Source organism: Tupaia chinensis, unplaced genomic scaffold (assembly GCF_000334495.1).
Source record: "Tupaia chinensis unplaced genomic scaffold, TupChi_1.0 Scaffold000213_1, whole genome shotgun sequence".
NCBI classification, from domain to species: Eukaryota; Metazoa; Chordata; class Mammalia; order Scandentia; family Tupaiidae; genus Tupaia; species Tupaia belangeri.
This window is the reverse complement of record NW_006159688.1, coordinates 1212517-1233759: the sequence shown is the minus strand read 5'-3', so window position 1 is coordinate 1233759 and position 21243 is coordinate 1212517. Positions and strand designations below refer to the sequence as shown.

Below are 21243 nucleotides of genomic sequence, written 5' to 3'. Positions count from 1 at the left end.
AGGTGAATGTACATGTAATATGGTAATTTTTATATGTAACTGTAATCACATCATGAGATACAAGTTTAGAATTTGAACACGTGAATTATAGGATGACACAATTCCGGTCATAACACATACCCATTATCTATCCGAGAATGATTAATCTTGCTCTCAAATGTGTCTTGATGGTATCACTGGGAGGCTAAGACCCAGTATCTCTGGACTAAGATTTCTAGCTACCACTTACCAGTAATCTGACTGCAGGGACAGAGACACATCCTATTCTCTCCAACCAAGTTGCTCTCACCTGGAAGAAGGAGTTGATTTTCTGGTTGTTTAAACTGCTAAGACCTTCATTGGATCATATTTATGAGTTAGCATAGCCACTGCTCATTAAGGGAATTTAGGCTTCTGTATGTAGCATGTTTCTTGTACTTTCTGCTTCTAGAGATTATGGAAATCTAAGCAGGACTTGACAAAATGTCGCCCTTTATAACCTTACTGAGGGCCCTCTTTAGTCCCGGAATTCTGTTCAGATGATTCTCTGTATAGATATTTCCTTATATATGATTATCTTTCAGACGTGGGTAAAGGGTACGAGACCCTGGGTTATGATTTCTAGTTACAGCCTCATTTGCAAAGTTAGCTTCTAGCAAAAGAACTATATTAAAGATTTTCTTTTTTGTCAATGACATAGCATTTAGTGAAATGATCTCTTTCAGTTTCTCCTAAATACAGGGATTTTTCAGCCCAGTAGCAAGAATGGATGTTAAGGCAAAAAGGGGCATTATCAATTCTTCAATATAATTTCATCAAAATCCTGTAAAAAAACATCTCACTATTGACAGTATTTTTTTAACAACATCAATAACATCCTTTACCAAATTTCCTCATTTGTAAAAGGGGTAGAATATCACTTATCCCCTATCTAGTTTGGGGGACCAAATAAGGTAACTAAAATACCTGCTTCACTGAAGTTAGTTCATGCCATTGCTGTTTCAACAACCCTTGAGCCTCCCTTCTCTAATCTCATCCAAACAAGTTGTAAAGACTGGTTGGCCTAGATCAGGGGTCTTCAGATTGTTCTGAGCACCTCCCCAAAATGATTTTGTACTCTTGCTCATTTTTAAATTCACATCTAAAATTTTTTATAAACTTAGGTAAGACTGTTTATCAGGATATTTTAGTCAGGATAATTAATCCTTACTGCTGTGACAATAAAAATCTCTGTGGCCTAAGACAAAACAAGTTTTTCATTCTGAAGTTCGATGTGACTCGAGGGGCTCTCTTTTGAGGGGTTCTCCATAACTAGGGTAAATGCTCATTTTCCACTCTGTGGCTTGATTACCATAGAGTTCTTCACTTCTAGTGCTCAGACATGAGAGAGAGACCAGAAAATCACACAGCACTTTGTATGACCAACTCTAAAAGTAGCATACACATTGTTCACTTCTTTAAGCCAAGCATGTCACGTGAACCCAAAATAACTGCAACAAAGACTGGGAAATGCAGTCTTCTTATATAGCCAGTATTTTCTTTTATTATCATGTTCCTAAACAGAAATACCTGAAACTGGGTGATTATAAAAAATAAGGTTTATTAGGGCTGGCAGGCGATGTGGTGGTTAAGGGTGCTGGACTCCCACATGGCTGACTGCAGTTCGAGTCCTGGACCTGGTGGCTTGCTTTCTCACTTTCTCAATCTCTCTCTCTCTTTCTCTGTCCATATCTGGTCAAATTAAAAATAAACAAATAAAGTTAAATAATTCTTGGGAAGAAAGGTTTACTTGGCTTATGATTCTATTGGCTGGAAAGTCTAAGAGCATGTACCAGGCATCCGGCCAGCCTCTCGTACTAATTCACAACATAGCCAAGAGAAGCAGGCAAGTCAGCAGGCATGTGCAGAGAGACAAAGAAAGAGGAAACAGACTTTTCATCTGTTTGTCCTTCCCATGTTCCCAGCTGGCTAGATGGTGCCTGCCCATTAGGCCCACCTCTTAAAGGTCTCACCACCTCCCCAAGCCGTTACGCTGAAGACCAAGCTTCCAAAACATGAAACTTTGGGAGACAACCATTATCCAAACCATATCACCTAAGAAAAACAAAAGGAATTAATAAGCATTTGACCAGTCTCTCAAAATAATCACTTGCTTTCTGTCTCCATCTCTCTTTGCCTCTTCAGCAAACACACACACCCTATAGCAAAAATCTTGCAAAAAAAAAAAAAAGAAAGAGGATAGAATGTTAAATACTTTATAAGACAAAATAATATAAGGATTGACTATATTTTGAATTAGTCACAATACAATTTTATTTTAAAAGATTTTAACTATGTATTAATACACCAATAGGTCTGTTTCCTCTTCCTCTGGCTCTCTCTCTGCACATGCCTATTAAGACATCAATCTCAAAAAATTAGATCCAACTTTTTAGGTCTTGAAAATTTTTAGTCTTTAAATTTCTCTCTTTTTTTTTTGTAAAATCATTTTGGGCCCAGCAGATGGCATAACAGTCATGTCACTGGGACTCCCACATGGCTGACCATAGTTCGAGTCCTGGACATAGTGGCTTAAAATTCATACCAGGCGTGTGTGCGTGCGTGCCCAAGACCCTAAGAGGAGAATGGAGGAGAAGCGATTGTGGCATGGCCATTCCCCCTGGGGGGGATGATTTCTCACTTCCTCTCTCACTGTCTCTCTCTCTCTCTTCCCAGCAGGTACATGCACCCTAAGGCAAAAACTTCTTTTAAAAGTGAACAAATAAATAAAAATCATTTAAAAACTATTTCTCAATGAGCCCAGTCATGGTGGCACAGGCACAGGTGGTAGGGCACTAATGTGTGCTACTAAAGTCATACAGAAGATATGGGTTTGGATCCAGGATCAACCTGTACATTCCAGAGCACCTGCATGCACCTGTGGCCCTCACTGGCTAGAAGGCTGGAGGGAGTATTGCAGCATGGCCAAATTCTATTATGAGTAATTATCTCTCAGAAGAAAAAAGAGGGAGGGGAGGGGGAGCAAAGAAAAGAAGAAAGGAAGGAAAGAAGGAAGAAAACATTAAGAAAATTTTTTTCAATTAAAAAAACATTTTTTTAATATTAAAAAGAATGAGCCTCAGAAACCTATATTTCTTTGACCATTCTAAATTAAAAACATTTTTTCATGGTGAAACTTCTTTACTTGTAATATTATACCCTTAATAGAATTATACAGAAGATGAAGAAAGGTCCGGGGTCGCAAACTATAGCCTGAGTAAAGTTTTACTGAAACACAGTCACACCCAGGTATTTACTGATAGCCGCTTTTGAAAGACAACAGAAGAGCTGAGGAGTTGCAAAAGAAACCACAAAGGAAAAAATATGTACCACCTGGCTGTATAGGAAGGTTTCCTGGGCCAGCCAGAAGGTGTGGTGGTTAAGGCAGCTGGATCCCATAGGGCTGATGGTGCCACTGGAGTCCCAGACCCATGCTTGAAAAACACGCTGGACGTGTGTGTGTGTGTGTGTGTGTGTACGTGTGCGCAAGCGCGCATATGCATGCCCAGAATCCCCAGAGGAAAATGGAGGAGAAGGTATTGTGGTGTGGTCATCCCCCCTGAGGTTGCTTTCTCACTCTCTCTCCCTCTCTTCTTTCTCTCTCTCTCCCATCTCTCTCTTTTTCATCAGTGAGTGCCTGTGCCCTATATCAAATTAAAAAGAGTAGAAGTTCTGACTCTGTTCTTGAATCAATATTTCAGTTTCTTAATCTGGCAAATTTTTTTGTCATCCATGACATCAAATAATAATTTGGGAGGTGTGAGAAATACGCCTATATTGTATAAAATACAAGAGGGATACTGGGATGGGCAGCAGGTGGTGTGGTGGTAAAGGCACTGGACTTCCACATGGCAGACTGAGGTTCAAGTCTCAAGTCCCAGACCTGGCAGCTTTCTCTCTCTCTCTCTCTCTCACTCTCTCTCTCTCTCTCTCACACACACACACACATACACATTCCCTGTAGCAAATAAAAAGAAATAATAATAATGACAAATAAAATTAAATAATTCTTAAAAAAAAAAAAAAGAATATTGGGAACCCCTGACTGCTATTTTTCCTCATCTTATGTATATTTCTCTGAAAGGTCAGTGTTTAGAAGAAAAATACATAGAAGTTCAGATTCTGGAAATTAATTGTGTTAAAATTATCTAAGCATGCACTTCTGAAAAATCTCTGCATACACTTGGAAGCACAGATATTCTAATATGAAAACCACTGGCCTAGATGAAATCCATTCATGGCAATGAGAGCCCATAACCTACCTGCCATAGTTGTTGAGACAATAGAATCTGGAGACAGATTGGAATTTCAGTTCAATGGACTCAATATTTGTGTGCTAGTATCCAGGCTACTTAAACTTCCTGTGTATCAAAGTCTTCATCTGTAAAAGTTACCACATAGTACCTACCTCTTAGGCTTATTGGGAGCTTTTAATATGATCATGTGAATACATGTTTAAAAAAGTATCTGGCACAGGGTCCAGCAAGTGACATAGTGGCTGAGATGTTAGACTCCCACATGGCCAACCACAGTTCAAGTCCGAGACCTGGTGGCTTGAAAATCACACTGGGATGAGACCAGCAAATGGCATAATAGTTACATCACTGGACTCCCATATGGTCAACCATGGTTTCAGTCCCAGACCCAGCAGTTTGAAACTCACGCTGAGCATGTGTGCATGCATGCCCAAAACCCTGAGAGGAGAATGGAGGATAAGGGACTGTGGCATGGCCATCCTCCCTGGAGTGGGGGGATGATTTCTAACTTTCTGTCTCTCTGTCTCTCCAGCAAGCACATGAGCCCTATAGCAAAAACCCCTCTGGGAAAAAAAAGAAAGAAAGAGAGTGAGGGAGAGAGGGACGGAGGAAGAAAGGAAGAAGGAAAGAAAGAAGGGAGGGAAGGAAGGAAGGAAGGAAGGAAGGAAGGGAAAAGAAAACCACACTGGACACATGTGCATGTGTACCCAAAGTCCCAGGAAGAGAATAAAGGAGAATGAATTACAGCATGGCCATCCCCTTGGGAGGGAGGGAGGTGGTGATTTCTCACTTTCTTTCTGTCTCTCATTGTCTCTCTCTGTCTACCGCCCAGTGAGCACACACACCCTAAGGCAAAAAAAAAAAAAAAGGCCAGCAGTTAGCATAATGGCTATGTCGCTGGATTCACATGTAGTAGACCACAGTTTGGGTCCCAGATCCCGTGGTTTGAACTCACATCAGGCATGTGTGCATGTATGCCCAAGATCCTGAGAGGGGAATGGAGGAGAAGGGATTGAGGTGTGGCCATTCCCCCTGGGGGGTGATTTCTCACTTTCTGTCTCTCTGTCTCTCTCTGTCTTTCTGGCAAGTGCACGCACCCTATAACAAAAACCTCTCAAAAAAAAAAAAAAAGGAAAGGAAAAATGTCTGTCACACAGTAAATTTTTAGTAAACATTGGCAATAATTATATTTTTTTCTTGAAGAAAGTTTTTGTTCTATAGTTATAAACCCCAGGAGCCAGAATTAGATGATTACCCTTCAAAGTTTTAATGTACATGCTTTCATGCTACTTTTCCAGTATTTTAGGACACACACACGAATGTACAAACTATATATTAATGTATGTTTAGAAGTTTGATGCTATCAATATTTGGATTTTTCTTACAATTGTTTACTCACCTTTCTGTGTTTGAGCTAAATCCATGTTTCTAAATGAAATCTATTCCTCTTTACAACTGAATTATATTTTCTATTATCCTTTCCCTCCTCACTGTGTTCCACCAACTAGTACCTCTTTATTTTCTCAACACCCAAAACACTTTCTGTATCAGTTTTGTATTGCCACATAACAATGCACCACTAACTGAGCAGCTTAAAGTAATACCGATTATTTTCTCACATTTCTTTAGATCAGAAGAACAAGTAGGCTCAACTGGGATATCTGCTTCGAGTCTCCTAAGGCTGAAATCTTGATTTCAGCCAGCTTGGGCTCTTCCATGGAGGCTCGGGGAAAGAACTGGTTTCCAAGCTCATTCAGGTTTTGGTCAAATTCAGTTCCTTTTGTTTATACCCCTTGAGGTCCTTCCTTGCTGGCTCTCAGGCAGGGACTTCTCGGCTCCATAAGACTACCCATATTTCTTCTCACAGGGCTACCTTCATCTTCAAAACACTGATGCAACTGGTCTTTCTCACACCCCCTAAACTGTTTGATGGGTTCTACCACCAGCCAGAGAAAACTCACTGCTTTTAAAGAGCTATGTCATTTGATTAGGCCACCCAAATAATCTCCTTCTAAATTAACTCACAGTCAACTGAAAATTCCCTTTTGCCAGGTAAAGAAACATAATCGCAGGAAAGACGTCTTCTCTCTGGCAATGTCTCTTCTGGATATTTGTGAGATTCCCCCCACTCCCCAGACTTCCACTTGTCACCAGCTTAGAATAGACTTCTCTGAAAATAGCCTCACTCCGTTTTCAGCCCACAAACTTCTTTATATTTAGTAGTTTTTATTATTACATGTCATGCTTGTGTTATTCCTTGTTTATTGTTTTTATTCCACCACAAGATGTAAAATTCATGAGAGTGCTAACATTGCTGGTTTGCTTACCACTACAAGGGAACTTCAAAATTTTGTGGAAAAAAAAAAGAGAGAGAGAGAATTAAAGTACATGGTTATTTTGGTTCAAAACAATGTTGATATCCATGAAAAGATTTCTCACGATATGCGTTTTTCACAAACTTTTTGTGCTAGACTGTTGCCTGGCACATAAAACGTGCTCAAAATCTAATTGAAGGAAATTAATGGAGAGCTATTTTCATCAGTCAGAAGACCCACGGTTGTTTATTTTCCAGGCTCTAAAAATTGAGTTCAGCATGCTTTACCAGAGCCTCATCTATAATCTTAACATTTATTTTACACATTTTGATGTGAAGTTCTGTTAATGGGTTCCCTACTTTGACCCTCAAGTACTACAGGCTGGGAGTAGAGTTTCTACTTGGTCAACACAATCACCCAGATCTGGGTGAATTGAATCAAAATATAGAAGGGTTAGGCATGGTATAATAGGTACAAGAGTAGAAACACTTAAGGGCAGTTAGAGGCAACTGAGATAGCTAGGATAGGTAAAAACAATATAACATTCTTTAAAAATAAATTATTATTTTATTTAACTTTTGGGGCAGAGAGGGACAGAGTGAGAGAGAGAAAGTGAGAAAACAAGTCACCAGGTCTGGGAGTCAAATTGTGGTCGGCCATGTGGGAGTCCAGCGCCCTTAACCACTATGCCACCTGCTGGCCCCAATCTAACATTCTTATTTATTTATTTACTTATTCTAACTTTACCAGAGAGGAATAAGGAGAAGAGAAGTGAGAAAGCAAGCCACCAGGTCTGGGACTTGAACTGTAGTGGGCCATGTGGGAGTCTAGCTACCCTTAACCTCCACACCACCTGCCAGCCCTACAATCTAACATTCTAGTCATCCTCTTCTTCCTTCTGCTTCAGTTCTGTAGACTATTTAGCATCAGAATATCCTGGAAGGTTTGTGAAACATGCAGGTGGCAGGCCCCCACAGCAGAGTTTCTGATTCAGTCCCTCTGAGTGTGTCTATGAATTTGCACATCTAACAAATCCCCAAGTGCAGCTGACACTGCCAGCCAGTGATCTCACTTTGAAAAACACTACTATAAAGATTGGTTGGGTTAATAAAGTGAAAACAAGTGAAATTATTCTTCCACATTCCAGCTCTGCTCAGGATTTGCCTTTTCAGGTGCACAGGACACTTAAACTCTCTGGCATGTGCCCTCCTTACGGAAGTGTTCCCTTTCACATCCCAGACATAGAAATAGGAACAGTAATATGAACCTAACACATTAAAACAGTCAAAAATGACAACTTTTTGAGGATGCCCCATGAATCATAGTCTTTAGGAAGTGAGGTAGGTCACAAATGATCCATTAAAGATGAGCCTCCAAAACTTATTAAACTCGAATCAACAGCTATACAGGATGATTTCATAGACTCAGAGAAGACATAGTTCCCGAGAACTCTAAAACAGCACATTGTGCTTACAAATATTGATCTGCAACATTTGAGCATAAAATACCAAATTTTAGGAAGATAAGCCAATGGGGCATTCTCAAAAAGCATTCCCAAATGCGATTAACCACCAACATCTGAGTGTGGTGCCAGTTGTTGTAACACAGGAGGGCAGCCCATCGCCTCATTACTTCCTGTTTCGTGAGTGGAGTTTGGCTAAGACTTTGCGAAATGAAGGGTTTTCTTTCACTGGGATGGCTGTTCCTCCTTGTTTCCACGATTTGGACTGAGTCTTAAGGCCAGAAAGGTACTGCAAAGTGGCTTATTAAGTGCAGAAATGTCCCCTTTCTTCTCCCCTCTACCCACTGCCATGCCTAGAAGTAATCTGTGATACATATCTTGCATTATCATTCCCCTGTAAGTTTTATAGTGTTATTACCTATTTCTGGATCCATAATGATCAAGTATGCGTGACTATTGTATCCTTGGCATTATACATCTTTATTACTACTTTGATATGCTACTGTATTATTATACCACAGAGTATTCCTTTTCTGCTGAAGGGCATTTAGGTTGCCAAGGGTTGCTAGTTTTCATCCTGTTGTGATTTACATGTCTGCATCTATGTGCGTGTCCCTAGGGTATAGGCCTAGAGTACATACAATTACAGGGATGTGTGAGCATGTCTATATGCACACATACAACCACACACTATAAGGGAACTTCAAAAAAGTACATAGAAAATGAAATTAAAGTATGGGTTTATTTAGGCACAAAATGAATTTGAAATCTATGCAGAGTTTTTTCATGATCTGCATTTTCCGTGAACTGTTTAAAAGACCCTTCACACATGTCAGCTATTTCCTAGACATTTCGATATAACTCTAAAGTTGTACTTGTTTACCTTTTAGAGTTCCTCTATATCCTTGCCAACACTTTGTTTCAGGAAACTCAGTATTTTGCTTGTCGTATTCCTGGAATTTAATTAACTGTTTTATGCTTACTAATGAGATTACTTTTCACTTTATTTCCTCTTTTGAAAATTGCCTGCTTATAGCCTCTGTCTATTTTTCTGTCAAAATTTGTCCTTCAATTTTTTTATTTGCATGACATGTTTTGTGTATTCTAAATATTAATCCTTGTGAAGCGTTAACAAGTTATTTTTCTTTTCCTTTTTCTCTTAGATTTTTGCTATAGAGTATATGTGCTCACCAGAGAGACAAAGAGACAGAAAGCAAGAAATCAACCCATCAGTGGAAATGGCTATTCCGCAACTCCTTCTCCTCCATTCTCCTCTTGGGGTTTTGGGCACATACACACAAGCATCTGGTGTGAGTTTTAAGCCACCAGGTCTGGGACTCGAACCACAGTCAATTACGCTGGTTCCAACAAGTTATACCTTGAGTGTGTGTGAGTTGACCTTTTGTCTTGTTCCTGATTTTAAGAGGAATTGTCATAAAATCTTCATCATTGTGTTTATGATAGGTTTTGGGAGATGAATTGTATCACACTGAAGAAACTTCCATTTTTAGTTTGTTAATGTATTAGACTTTTTTTTTTCCTTTCTCCGGACATCTGCTTATAAATTAGTTTTGTCAACTTTTAATTTTGTTTTAGAAAGGCAGATGCTATTTTCTAATTTTGTAATTTCTCATCTACATTGAATTGCTTTATAGCTTTGTGGCGTACAGGATGGTTTCTCAAAGCATGCGTGCAGTTTGTGATCATGAAATCAAGGATATTACCAGGTGCATCATTCTCAGTAAAGAACCTCATGTCTGCTATGTGATTTTATCCAGGGTCGCTTCCACTCATATTGTCTCTGGTGTCTACACTTGCCCTCTCTTCTATTAAGTTTTATTTCGATTTCTGCTATAAGGTACAGAAGTTTGGTATATATTGAGCAGAGATACACAATATTTGACTTTCATAGTATGGCTTATTTAGCATTAAATCTTCTATATTTATCCAATTTGTATGGAATAACATAGTCTTGCTATTCTTTATGGCTGAATAATGTTTCATAGCATATATGCGCAACATGTCTTTAATCCAGTCATCAGTTATTGGACACTTAGGTCGATTCTATGCCTTAGAAATTGTGACTAATGCAACAATAAACATGGATGTGCAAATATCTTTCTGACTGAGTGTTTTCCTGTCATTTGGATAAATACCAAGGAATGTGATTACTGGGTCACATTGTATTTCTTTCTTTTTTTAAAAAGAATTATTTTTATTTAATTGTATTATTTTTTTTTTTTTGAAGTTGACCAGAAAGAGACAGAGAGAGAAAAGGAAAGTAAGAAAGCAAGCTGCCAGGTCTGGGACTTAAACCATGGTCAGCCATTTGGAAGTCTAGCCTCCTTAACCACCATATCGCCTGCAGGCCCCAATCATACTGTAATTCCATTTGTAAATTTTAGTAACCTCCATATTGGATCCCACAGTGGCTGTACTAATATACATTCCAACTAACAGTGTAGGAAAGGTCCCCTTTCACAGCAGCTTTACCAGCACTTGTCATTCTTTTTGTTTTTTATCATAGCTACTTTCACATATCCATTATAGTTTTGATTTACATTTCCCTTATGAAAACAGACGTTGAACATTTTTTGTATGCTTTTTGGCCATTGTTTGTATTACTTAGAGAGTTGCCTGTTCTGCTTATTGGCCCATTTTTTAATTGGATTTTTCAATTTTTCAGCAAGTGAGCTTCTTTATTTATTTATTTATTTATTTATTTTTGGAGAGCTTTTTGCCATAGGGCACGTGTGCTTACTAGACAGACAGAGACAGAGAGACAGAAAGTAAGAAATCACCTCCCTTCTCCTCCATTCTCCTCTCGGGATATTGGGCATGCACGCACACGCACCCGACATGAGTTTAAGCCACCGGGTCTGGGACTTGAACCACAGTCGACTACATGGGAGTCCAGCAACATAGCCATTACGCTAACTGCTGGTCCCGGCAAGTGAGCTTCTTGAGTTCCCCATATATTCTAGTTATCAAGTCCTCATCTGAAGTTTAGTTTGTAAATATTTTTCCATTCTGTGGACTGTCTCTTTATTTATTGTTTCCTTGATGTGTAAAAGATTTGCTGTACAGAAGCTTTTAAGTGCAGTGTAATTCCACTTTTTTTTTCTTGGTAGGGGAGAATAGTTGTCTGCACTTTAGAAGTCTTATTTTTTTAAATCTTTTCCTATCTCAATATCTTCAAGTGTTTTCCACAGTAGTTGTACAGTTTGAGGCTTTACATTTATATCTTTGATTTATTTTGAGTCGATTTTTGTTAATGGTAAGATAGGGATCTGGTTTCATTTATCTACAGGTGGATATCCAGTTTTTCCAGCACAATTTGCTGAAAAGACTTTCTTTTCTCCACTGGCTTCTCTTGTGCCCTTTGTCAAAAATCAGTTAGCTGGATATTTGGGGTTTATTTCTGGACTCTTTATTTTGTTCCACTGACCTATGTGTCTGTTTTTGTGCCAGCACTATACTGTTTTGATAGTCACAGCTTTGTAACATATTTAGAAATTGGGTTGTAAGATGTCTCCTACTTTGTTCTTTATATACAATATTGTCTTGGCCATCCCAGAGTGCCAAAGCAGCACTGCTAGGTTAGTCAGTTTATCATGAAAACAGTAGCAAGGAGGAGTTAGGAGTGTAAATTTTTTTATTGAAGGTTAACTCTTTTTCAAAGGAAAATAGAGAGAAAATGGGCAGAAGGAGCCATCAGACAGAGATTCGGAAATGGGGATTTATCTGTGCCAGCTCAACAAGGGACCCCAGAGCAAAAATGCACCCTGAGAGGGTTGGATGGCAATGGCTAGACCTTTGTTCCAGTCTCGCGGACTGGAGCTGCTGAGACCTCTGCTTAAAAGCTGGGGTGAAATGAAGGAATTAGCAACTGAAGCCTTCTCTGGGATGGGCAATGATTCCTTTCCTGAAAGGGAATCTTAGCAGCCCATTTGCAGATGGCACAAATGGTCACTGGTTGGCCTTAAGAACATGGAAAATGCATATTATGAAAAAAATGCATTTTTTAAGAAATCAAATATTTATTCCACTCACATACACCCATACTTTAATTCCATTTTCCACAAACTCTTTGAAATGCCCTCATACAGCCCACAAACAGAGCATCTGCTTCCTTTTTTTCCTTCTGTTTAGCCAGAAGAGACTTGTAGAAGTCCAAAAGAAGGAAGATTCTAGGAAATGTGATTTGGTACATGAAAAGAAAACAAGTTCATCAAACTTAGCTAAAGAGAACGTGAAGAGCTTAACTCTGACATGTGGACAAGGTGAGTAAACTTACAAGTGGCAACTCACAACGGTTTGCTCAAATTTGTACACAGGCCTTGTTGCAATGCATTTCCAGTTTAGAACTTTTGTTGTTTTATTTTTACCACTTGTATTGCTTGTATTAACTGGGGTATTAACTGATCATTTTAAGTCAAAGTTTATTCCTAACACTTCAGGAAAAGTATTTCAATCCAACATCAGTAAATATTGCAATCCTAAAAATAAAGGTATTATTATTAAGTCTATATAATGGTGGCATTACCCACAGTAAAAAACCCACAGTAAAGGGTAATCAAAACTCCTAAAGTTAGCATTCCACTACTTTCTAAAAGGACTAAATGCATGTACAGCAATATGTATTTTAACCCAAGGGTTTGTTTTAATATTAATTTAAAATGTGTTTTCAGTTTTTATAAAATCAGGGTGCTCTTGAATATCTGGGCTATTTTTCAGAGCTTAAAGTTGTCAAATATCCATAACTATCCATAACCCTATACGTACACTCTACTTCAGTCACGGTTGCAAAGGCAGAATTCGACAGATAAACAGTCTCTCCCAGGACCTATTCCTGTGCATGTGAACACATACACACTGCCTTTCTTAGAACAAAGGCGTGCTGAGAAAACAGTTAAGCAACTGACACAGCAGGATCTGTTTCTTATCTTTTCCTCATTTCAGGACTCTGAACATATACCATTGGATCATTCCTTTATTCATCAAATGATGTGAACTCTCTGCTGTGAAGGAGGAAACTGGCCTCCTACTTGTATACTGGGGAACTCGGCCTCCTACTTGTATACTGGGGAATTTCAGCAGCTGCTTAAGGATTATGCATCACGGGTGCTACTCAGCAGCATTCAGGAAGTGAGGCTGCATATGCTATCTTCTACTTCAGAAAACCACTTAACTCTTAAATCAAACGGCCCAGTACTTTCCCATAATCCTTTTTAGTAGGCACTCTTTGCTTTTAACATTATATGCAGTAATATTTATGAATAAAGTATATTTTATCTTATTACATGTCTATCATTGTTGTTTATAAGTCAATAAAAGTTGGATGAAGTGTCCAAAGACGGACTCTGGGGTCTTCCAGTGTTAAAGGTCAGGAAGGTAAAGAAGCACCAGTAAAGGGCTGAGAAGAATTAAAAAACAAATACAATGGGGTTGGCGGGTGGTGTGGTGGTTAAAAGTACTGGATTCCCACATGGCCGACCACAGTTCAAGTCCCAGACCTGGAGGCTTGCTTTCTCACTTTCCCTTTCTCTCTCTCTGTCTCTCTCTGTCTGGTCAAATTAAAAAAATAATAATAACAAATACAATTAAATAAATAATTCTTTTTAAAAATATGTGTTTAAAAACAGACAAACAAATGAAAACAATGCCCACCAGTTGATGCTGCTACTTAGCAGAGTGAGGCCACATGAGAGGCCTAGATTTGATTCCAGCACACCCTAAAATCCAGACACATCTATAGTCGCAGTCACTTGTGAAGCTGTAATGAGGATTGCAGCACAGTGAAACTGTGTCTTTAAAAGAAGGAAATTTATATTATTTACTTATTTATGTATTTATTTATATATATATATATTATAGTAAGAATGAAGGCTGATATATCAGGGAAAAAAGGAAGGACAGTACAAAGACTCATGTTCAAAGTGCTAAATTGAAAAAAAACTGACAATGTAGACTTTAATATCCATTGAAAAATATTGCTATTCTAGTGAATATTAACAGAATAAAATTCTAGTGAAAATAATATTCTAGTGACTATTAACAGAATAAAAGAATAATCATATGGCTATCTCAGTAGATGAAGAAAAAGACATTTGACCCATTCATGATGGAATCAGAAAAATTCAATTAAAAGGTAACTTTTCAATTTAGTTAAAGCAAACAATGAAATTCCTATAGCTAAAATCTTAGTAAAATATCAGATTCTTTTGCCTAACATTAGAAATAAGGCAAATACATCTGTTGTCAGTATTTCTATTCAACATTGAACTGGATACCTCAGTCAGTATGATAATTTTTAAAAAGTTTCAAAGTATACATGTGTAGAGATAACTATGTTAACTATCCAAACAAGATGTCATAAGCTGCATTCCCAGCAGATGGCGCTATTTAATGAGTTTAGAAGGAACCATTAGGACCCTTTAGAGAAAAATAGTCTGCCATGAACTGTCATTCATTCATTTAACAAATACTTAAGCATCCACTCCCATTTTTCATGGAATCTAAGATGCTGTCAACTTAAGATACACCATTATTTTTTCTAACAAAATTTAAGAGACTTCTATTTTTTTTTGATGCTATAAAAGCTACCAATTAATCTGATAAACTTTACCACGTAGTCTGAATCTTACAAAATGGCAAGAACTGTTTTGACTTTTTTCGTTTTTGTTTTTGCTCTGGCCATTTTTAATCATACCACTCTCATGCTGCATTTAAAACCAAGTTCAAACGAAATTAACTAGTTAAAATAATCCTAACATATTTTCCCATTGAGTTTAGCTCTTCAGAGTCACTTCTTGGGTCACAGTCATCAGTGTCCCTGTTTCCCCACACATTTATCACCCTTTGAATCATCAAAGCCATTAGTGATGCAACATTTTTCTTTTTTTTCTTTTCCAAGATTTTTGTCATGGGGATGTGCACTCCCCTGAGAGAGTGAGAGAAAGCGAGAAAGCAAGCCTCCGAGTCCTGGACTCCAACCTCAGCCAGCCATGTGGGAGTACAACACCTTATCCACCACACCACCTTCTCGCCCCAGTGCAACTTTTCTGGAAACAATGCTCCACTCTTGGGGGACCAGCAGATGACATGGTGGTTGGGGCGCTGGACTCCTAGCCAATCATGGAAGTCCCAGACCTGGTGACTTGCTTTCTCACTTTCTCTCTCTTCTTTCTCTCATGAGCACATGTGTCCTGTGGCAAATTAAAAATAATAATTATAAATTTAAAAATTCTAAAAATGCTCCAGTCTCCTCTCCAGAGTTGCCTGCCAACTGGTTATCCTCATTTCTTAAGTTCCAATGCTTATCAGTGGTATAAGCAGAAAGTTTCAGACAAGTACTGCAAGTGCAAGAGATGACAGCCACAATATATCTGCCCACTGCCCAATCATAATAGGTTGTTCATTATAAATCATCTAAAATTCTAATGAGTCTTATGTAAAAAAGCAAATATGAATGGCTAAAGTATACTATGTGCTGGTTCTACTAAAAGCACTAAAGATCCCATTTTAGTGACATTATAATGAAAGAAGACAGACAATAAAAAAGAAAACATATAGTAAGTGGTGACAAACTATGAAGTGATATGGCTGGTAAAAATTTAATGTAGTGGAGCCAGCAAGTGGTGTAATGGTCAAGGTGCTGGACTCCACGTGACTGACCGTGGTTTGAGTCCCAGACCCACAAACTCAAGTGCGTGTGTGTATGTGTGTGTGTACACACCCAAAATCCCTAGAGGAGAATAGAGAAGAAGGGATTGTGGCATGGCCATCCCCGACCACCGGAGGTAGGGTGATTTCTTGCTTTCTGTCTCTCTGTCTCTCTCTGTTTCTCTGTCTCTGTCTGTCTCTCCAGAGAGCGCAAGCATCCTATAGCAAAAATCTCTTGAAAAAAAAATTAATGTAGTAAAAGATGTAGAATTTTAGGTTAACTGTGGGGCCTGCAGGTGGGCGCGTGTGCGTGTGTGCCCAAGATCCTGAGAGTAGAATGGAGGAGAAGGGATTGCAGCATGGCCATCCCCCCTGGGGGGTGATTTCTCGCTTTCTATCTCTCTGTCTGGCGAGCGCACGCGCCCTATAGCAAAAACCTCTCAAAAAAAAAAAGACAAGTAAAGGTAGCTGCTTTTCAATACTGCTCCATAGCCCACCTGTCTAGGTTCTGTTGGTTCTACTGCTACTAAACTGATCTAGGTGCTGTGTTTGTCAGATGGCTGCAACTGCCCCTAATGGTATTATTGACTTTGTCCTTGGTCCTTGAGAATCTGTTTGCAAGACAGCAGACAGTCATTCTATTAAGGCCCAGCCTATTTGTTTCCTAGGGCTGCTATAGTAAAGCACCACAAACTGGGTGACTTAAAACAACAGAAATTCTCTCACTGTTCAAAACCCAAAATAAAGGTATCTGCAGGGCTTGAGTATGTGTCACAGTGACACTGTCTATAACTAAAACAATGACTTATAAGTCTTTTCTTCAGAATTATTAGTTTAATTTGTGTTATTATTATTTTAATTTGACCAGAGAAAGACAAAGTGAGAGAGGGATGGAAAGTGAGAAAGCAAGCCACCAGGTCCAGGACTCAAACTGCAGTTGGCCATGTTGGAGTCCAGCAACATAGCCATTACACTAACTGGTCCCAGCAACTGCCTTTACTAAGATGGGAAAGCCCATGGAGGAGCAGAGTAGGGTTAGGGCAAGACTATAAATTCAGCTCTGACTTTAAGATGCCTGTGAGATATCCAAGGGGAGACATCTGTTAGGTGATCCTGTTAGGGCTTATCCTATTATCCCTCCTGGTTCTACAACCTATGTTTTTCTGGAGTTCTCCTGGTCTGTACGTATTCTTTGCCACCACTCAGACTGAAAGTTCCACTGACCACACTTTGAATGCTAGCAATAGGGTTACAAAATCATGATTAGTGAGCCAACACAAGGCAGATGTTTAGTTTTTATTGACAAGTGCAACACTTTCAAAATAAGCTAAAAGAGAATAATCTGACCTTATGCCACTGCTGCAAGCCCACCTGCAAGCCATCCCTACCTGCCCTCTACATCGCCTACTAAGAGGTCTCATCTCACGATGGCTTCCCTTTCCCTCCTGATCCCATCACACCCTTCACCTTGCACTCTCTCAAGGTTTCTGCGTCTCCGGCTCCTTCCGTCTGGAACTCCCACCTACCCTCTGCACTTCAACCAATTTAATCCCTACTCAGGCTGAGGACAATAACTCACATCACTTTCCCAGAAGAACACTCTCTCCAGAGGGAATCAAATCTCTTTGTTAAAATTTCTACAGCTCCATGTCCTCTAGTCCTTAGCAGTTGATATTTCTAGGCTTCAATTAACATCGCTCTCCCTGACTATACTGCTGATACTGATAAGACAGGGACCACATATGTTTGAAACCTAGACTCTAAGCATAATATCTGATATAAATATTCAAATATTTGTTGAATGAGTGAGAAAATGAAAAAATTAATTAATGAATTTTCCAATAGGCCAAGATTACCTGCTAAGAAAATAAGTCTACAGAATCAAAGGAAGAGGTGCAACATTTTGATGTCATCTGACTTCTCCCGGAAGCCAGAGTTTCTCCAAGTACCTAAGGTCTCTCACATGTCACTAGGTCACAGAACATATGTCAGCCTTAGAAGAGCCCTCAGATCTTTTGGGTCAAAGGGAGGAATATTTAAAGTAGGAGTCTGATCAAAGTAGGTTAATGGAAAACCAAGGCAAGGAGATCAACCACAGCATTCAGAAAGATATTAAAAAGGTGGATGGGGCACAAACCAGACAGAGGAATAAACTTGAAAATACACTGTTTTCCAAAGATATTGCTAAAAATACAGTTAACTGGTCAGATTGAGACCAACTGGTCTTTGATATTAGAAGCAAATATTCCTGCCAAAACCACCAAGCTGGAAACCCCATCACTTAGCAATCATTCAATCAACCCATCATCAACTCAAGATGTCCTGCCTACATAAAAACAGAATTAGTAAAAACTAAAGACATGAAAAGAAGCAACCCTCTTAACCATACAGAGGACTTCATTTTGCTAAAGATCACAACAAGGACTGTTCAGGAAACAAAAGGTGATGACTTGAGAAACCATGTGGTTCGAATCTCGAACCCAGAATCTTGAAAAACATGCTGGGCATATGTGTATGCATGCCCCAAATCTTGATGGGATGAAGAAATGGAGGAGAAGGGATTACAACACCATCACGTTCTATTGAGGGGTGCATTCTTCCTCTCTGTCTCTCTCCAGTGAGTGCACACACCCTTTGGGAATTTAAAGAAAACCATGGCCTCTCAGAGTTGATCCCTTAAGTTCATTAACCAATAATTCACTTCGGAGAATGCAATTCCACCCAAGTTACTTCCATAGCAGACAAGAATGGTCCTCCAGATCTGAATGCCCTCAGATTTGCCTTTCTGAGTGTATTAAAATCTCGAAGTCTATTTGTTTTAGTTGCTCCTTTCAGTGCCCCTAGAGGGAGGTAGATTAGCACTAACCTTTCTGAGAGAATCTTTTGCGTTTGAAACAATGGCTTTAAGTGCATATTCAAAGAACTCCTTTACTTAAGACAGCTCTGTGGCATCCCTAAACTGATCTCACCAAGGCCCCTGTAAGTCAGTATGACCTGTGCATGACAGGAACTTCAAATAAATCAGTACAAGACATCAGAGGTAGAGTTTTGGAGATAGAAAATATGTACAATTCTTTAAAAAATGTGTATTATCAAAGGTGGTATTATTTCATACTTGCTTTAGCATTGGCATTGTTGCCTGTCTTCCTGGACCCTGCACAATATCAGTTATTATAAAGCTTTAGATCTGACAATATAGAAGGCTCAAACTGATAACTTTTGGGCTTTTTCATCCTGTACTTCTGTGATTACTGATGAAATTGAACATCTTTTCACAATCTTTTAATGATTTATTCTTCTATGATTACCTGTTCAAGTTCTTAATTCAATTTTTTGCCTATGCATATTATTTTCTGATCCATTTTAAGGCAAATCAACCATCGTCAAATATATTGCAAGCTATTTTTAATTTTTTATTATTATTTTAATTCGATTTATAATGTTTCTACAGGATGGCAGTATTTGCCTTTAGAAAAAAAAGAGAGTTTTATTATTCAATAAATATTAAATGATACTGCAATGCACATCACAGAAAATCTACTAAAGACACTGCAAAGACAGACTCTAATTTAAAGTTAAGCTTTTCCTTAAAAGCTTAACTTAACCTTCAGTGTCTGGTTTTCTGTAATGCTTCCTTATCCCAAGATTTTAAAAGTACTCACCAGTATTTTCTTCTAGTACTTATACGTATTAATCCTTGACATTTCAAAAAGTTCTTTGAAACTTTTAATAAGAATAATAAGTGAGAGGGCAGCAGGTTGTATGGTAGTTGAGGCACTAGGCTCCCACATGGTCAACTGTGGTTTGAGTCCTAGACCTGGTGGCTTATTTTCTCACTTTCTCTCTCTCTCTCCATTCTTGCTCTTGCCCTCGCTCTGTCTCTCTCTGGTGAGTGTACAAGCCCTGTAGTAAGCATTTAATTATTATTAAAATAATAATAATGATAAATAAATAATTATTTTTAAAAAGAATAAGTTGAAAAAGAATTTTTAATTAAAAAGAATAAGTTGGATTTAAATTATTCTCTCTTCAATCCAAATAAGCTATATTATTATCATTTATTAAATAATCCCTCTTCATGCCATTGATTTTAATTGACTCAGTTACATTCCTTTTCCTTATCTGCCTAGTTCTTTTTTTTTGGGGGGGGGAGATTTTCACTATAGGGCATGTGCGCTCACCAGACAGAGAGAGACATAAAGACAGAAAGCAAGAAATCACCCCCCAGGGGGAATGGTCACACCGCAATCCCCTCTCCTCCATTCTCCTCTCAGGATCTTGGGCATGCATGCACACGTGCCCGGTGTGAGTTTTAAGCCACCGGGTCCAGGACGCGAACCGCAGTCAACTACGTGGGAGTCCAGCGACATGGCCATTACACTAACTGCTGGTTCCCCCTTATCTACCTAGTTCTGTTGCTGGAGTTTCTTTTTTGCTCTTTTGAATATCTATTCTTACATCACTCTCAAAGTGTGTAAGTACTCTAATTTTATATTTTAATATCTTATAGCAAAACATCTCATTTCTTTCCTAAAAATTTTCTTAGAACTTTATTTTTGAATCAAATTAAAAGTAATTTTACTAGACTCCAAAAAGACTCCTATTGGTATTTTGATTGCAATTAGATGAAACTTTAGGATTTGGGAAAGGAAAATAGGCATATGTACAGCTTCCTATCTGATTGCAAGGCATTACTCCTCTATTCGTGCCTTATATTCTACAGATTTTTAAGGCTTCCTCTTTATGATACTGTATGTTTTCTCAGTGTTGTATATTTGCTTGATATGGACACTAAAGCTTTACTTCTGCTACATTTATAACTTGCTATAAACATGATATTTATCATACTAATCGTCATTGTACATATATAACATTATATATGTGTTACACATCATACAGATTGTGTATTTTATATGTAATATGCAGGTGTACTAAATATATTAATTCTATTTATTTTTATTTCTTTATAATAGGAAAACTTAATGATTTATTTTCATTCAAGCCAGTTTGTTTGAGGGTTCCAAATATAAGGGTATCACCATAAAGCATTATTTTGCCCCATCCTTTTAAACCTAAGAAGGATATTGAATTATCCCAAATACCATAAGCTAATGGCTTTCCATGACTAACTCCTTCACCCACTGTTAGGAAGTATTAGACACTAAAATCAGATGACTCTGGAGTTTATCTCATTATATTTTTTCTGACTCAATGGAAATGATGCAATGCCCTCTGCAAAGCCACAATGACAAAGGGGGCTCCCAATCTCCTGGATATATCCTGAGAATGGCCCTATCTGAAGTGTGTGAAATTACTTATATGAATATACTGGGCAGTGGATAGGGGAAAGTAAGCAATCCATACTCCATTTCCACACATGGCTAATCTCTTAAAAGAATTAAGGGCCAAAAAAATGAGAAGGTACAATATGAATGGTTGGCAAAAAAATGTGGCATTGTATATTAAATGTTCTTTTAGGGACCAGCAGTTGGTGTAATGGCTATGTTGCTGGACTCCTCTGTCGTCT

The 21243-nt window shown here is 38.5% G+C and overlaps 1 protein-coding gene across 4 annotated transcripts in view; it reads right to left on the bottom strand.

Moving 5' to 3' along the window:
- The window catches only part of OOSP1 (oocyte secreted protein 1), a 111271-nt gene that overhangs the window by 44188 nt on the left and 45840 nt on the right, over positions 1-21243 (bottom strand). The window lies entirely within an intron of this gene.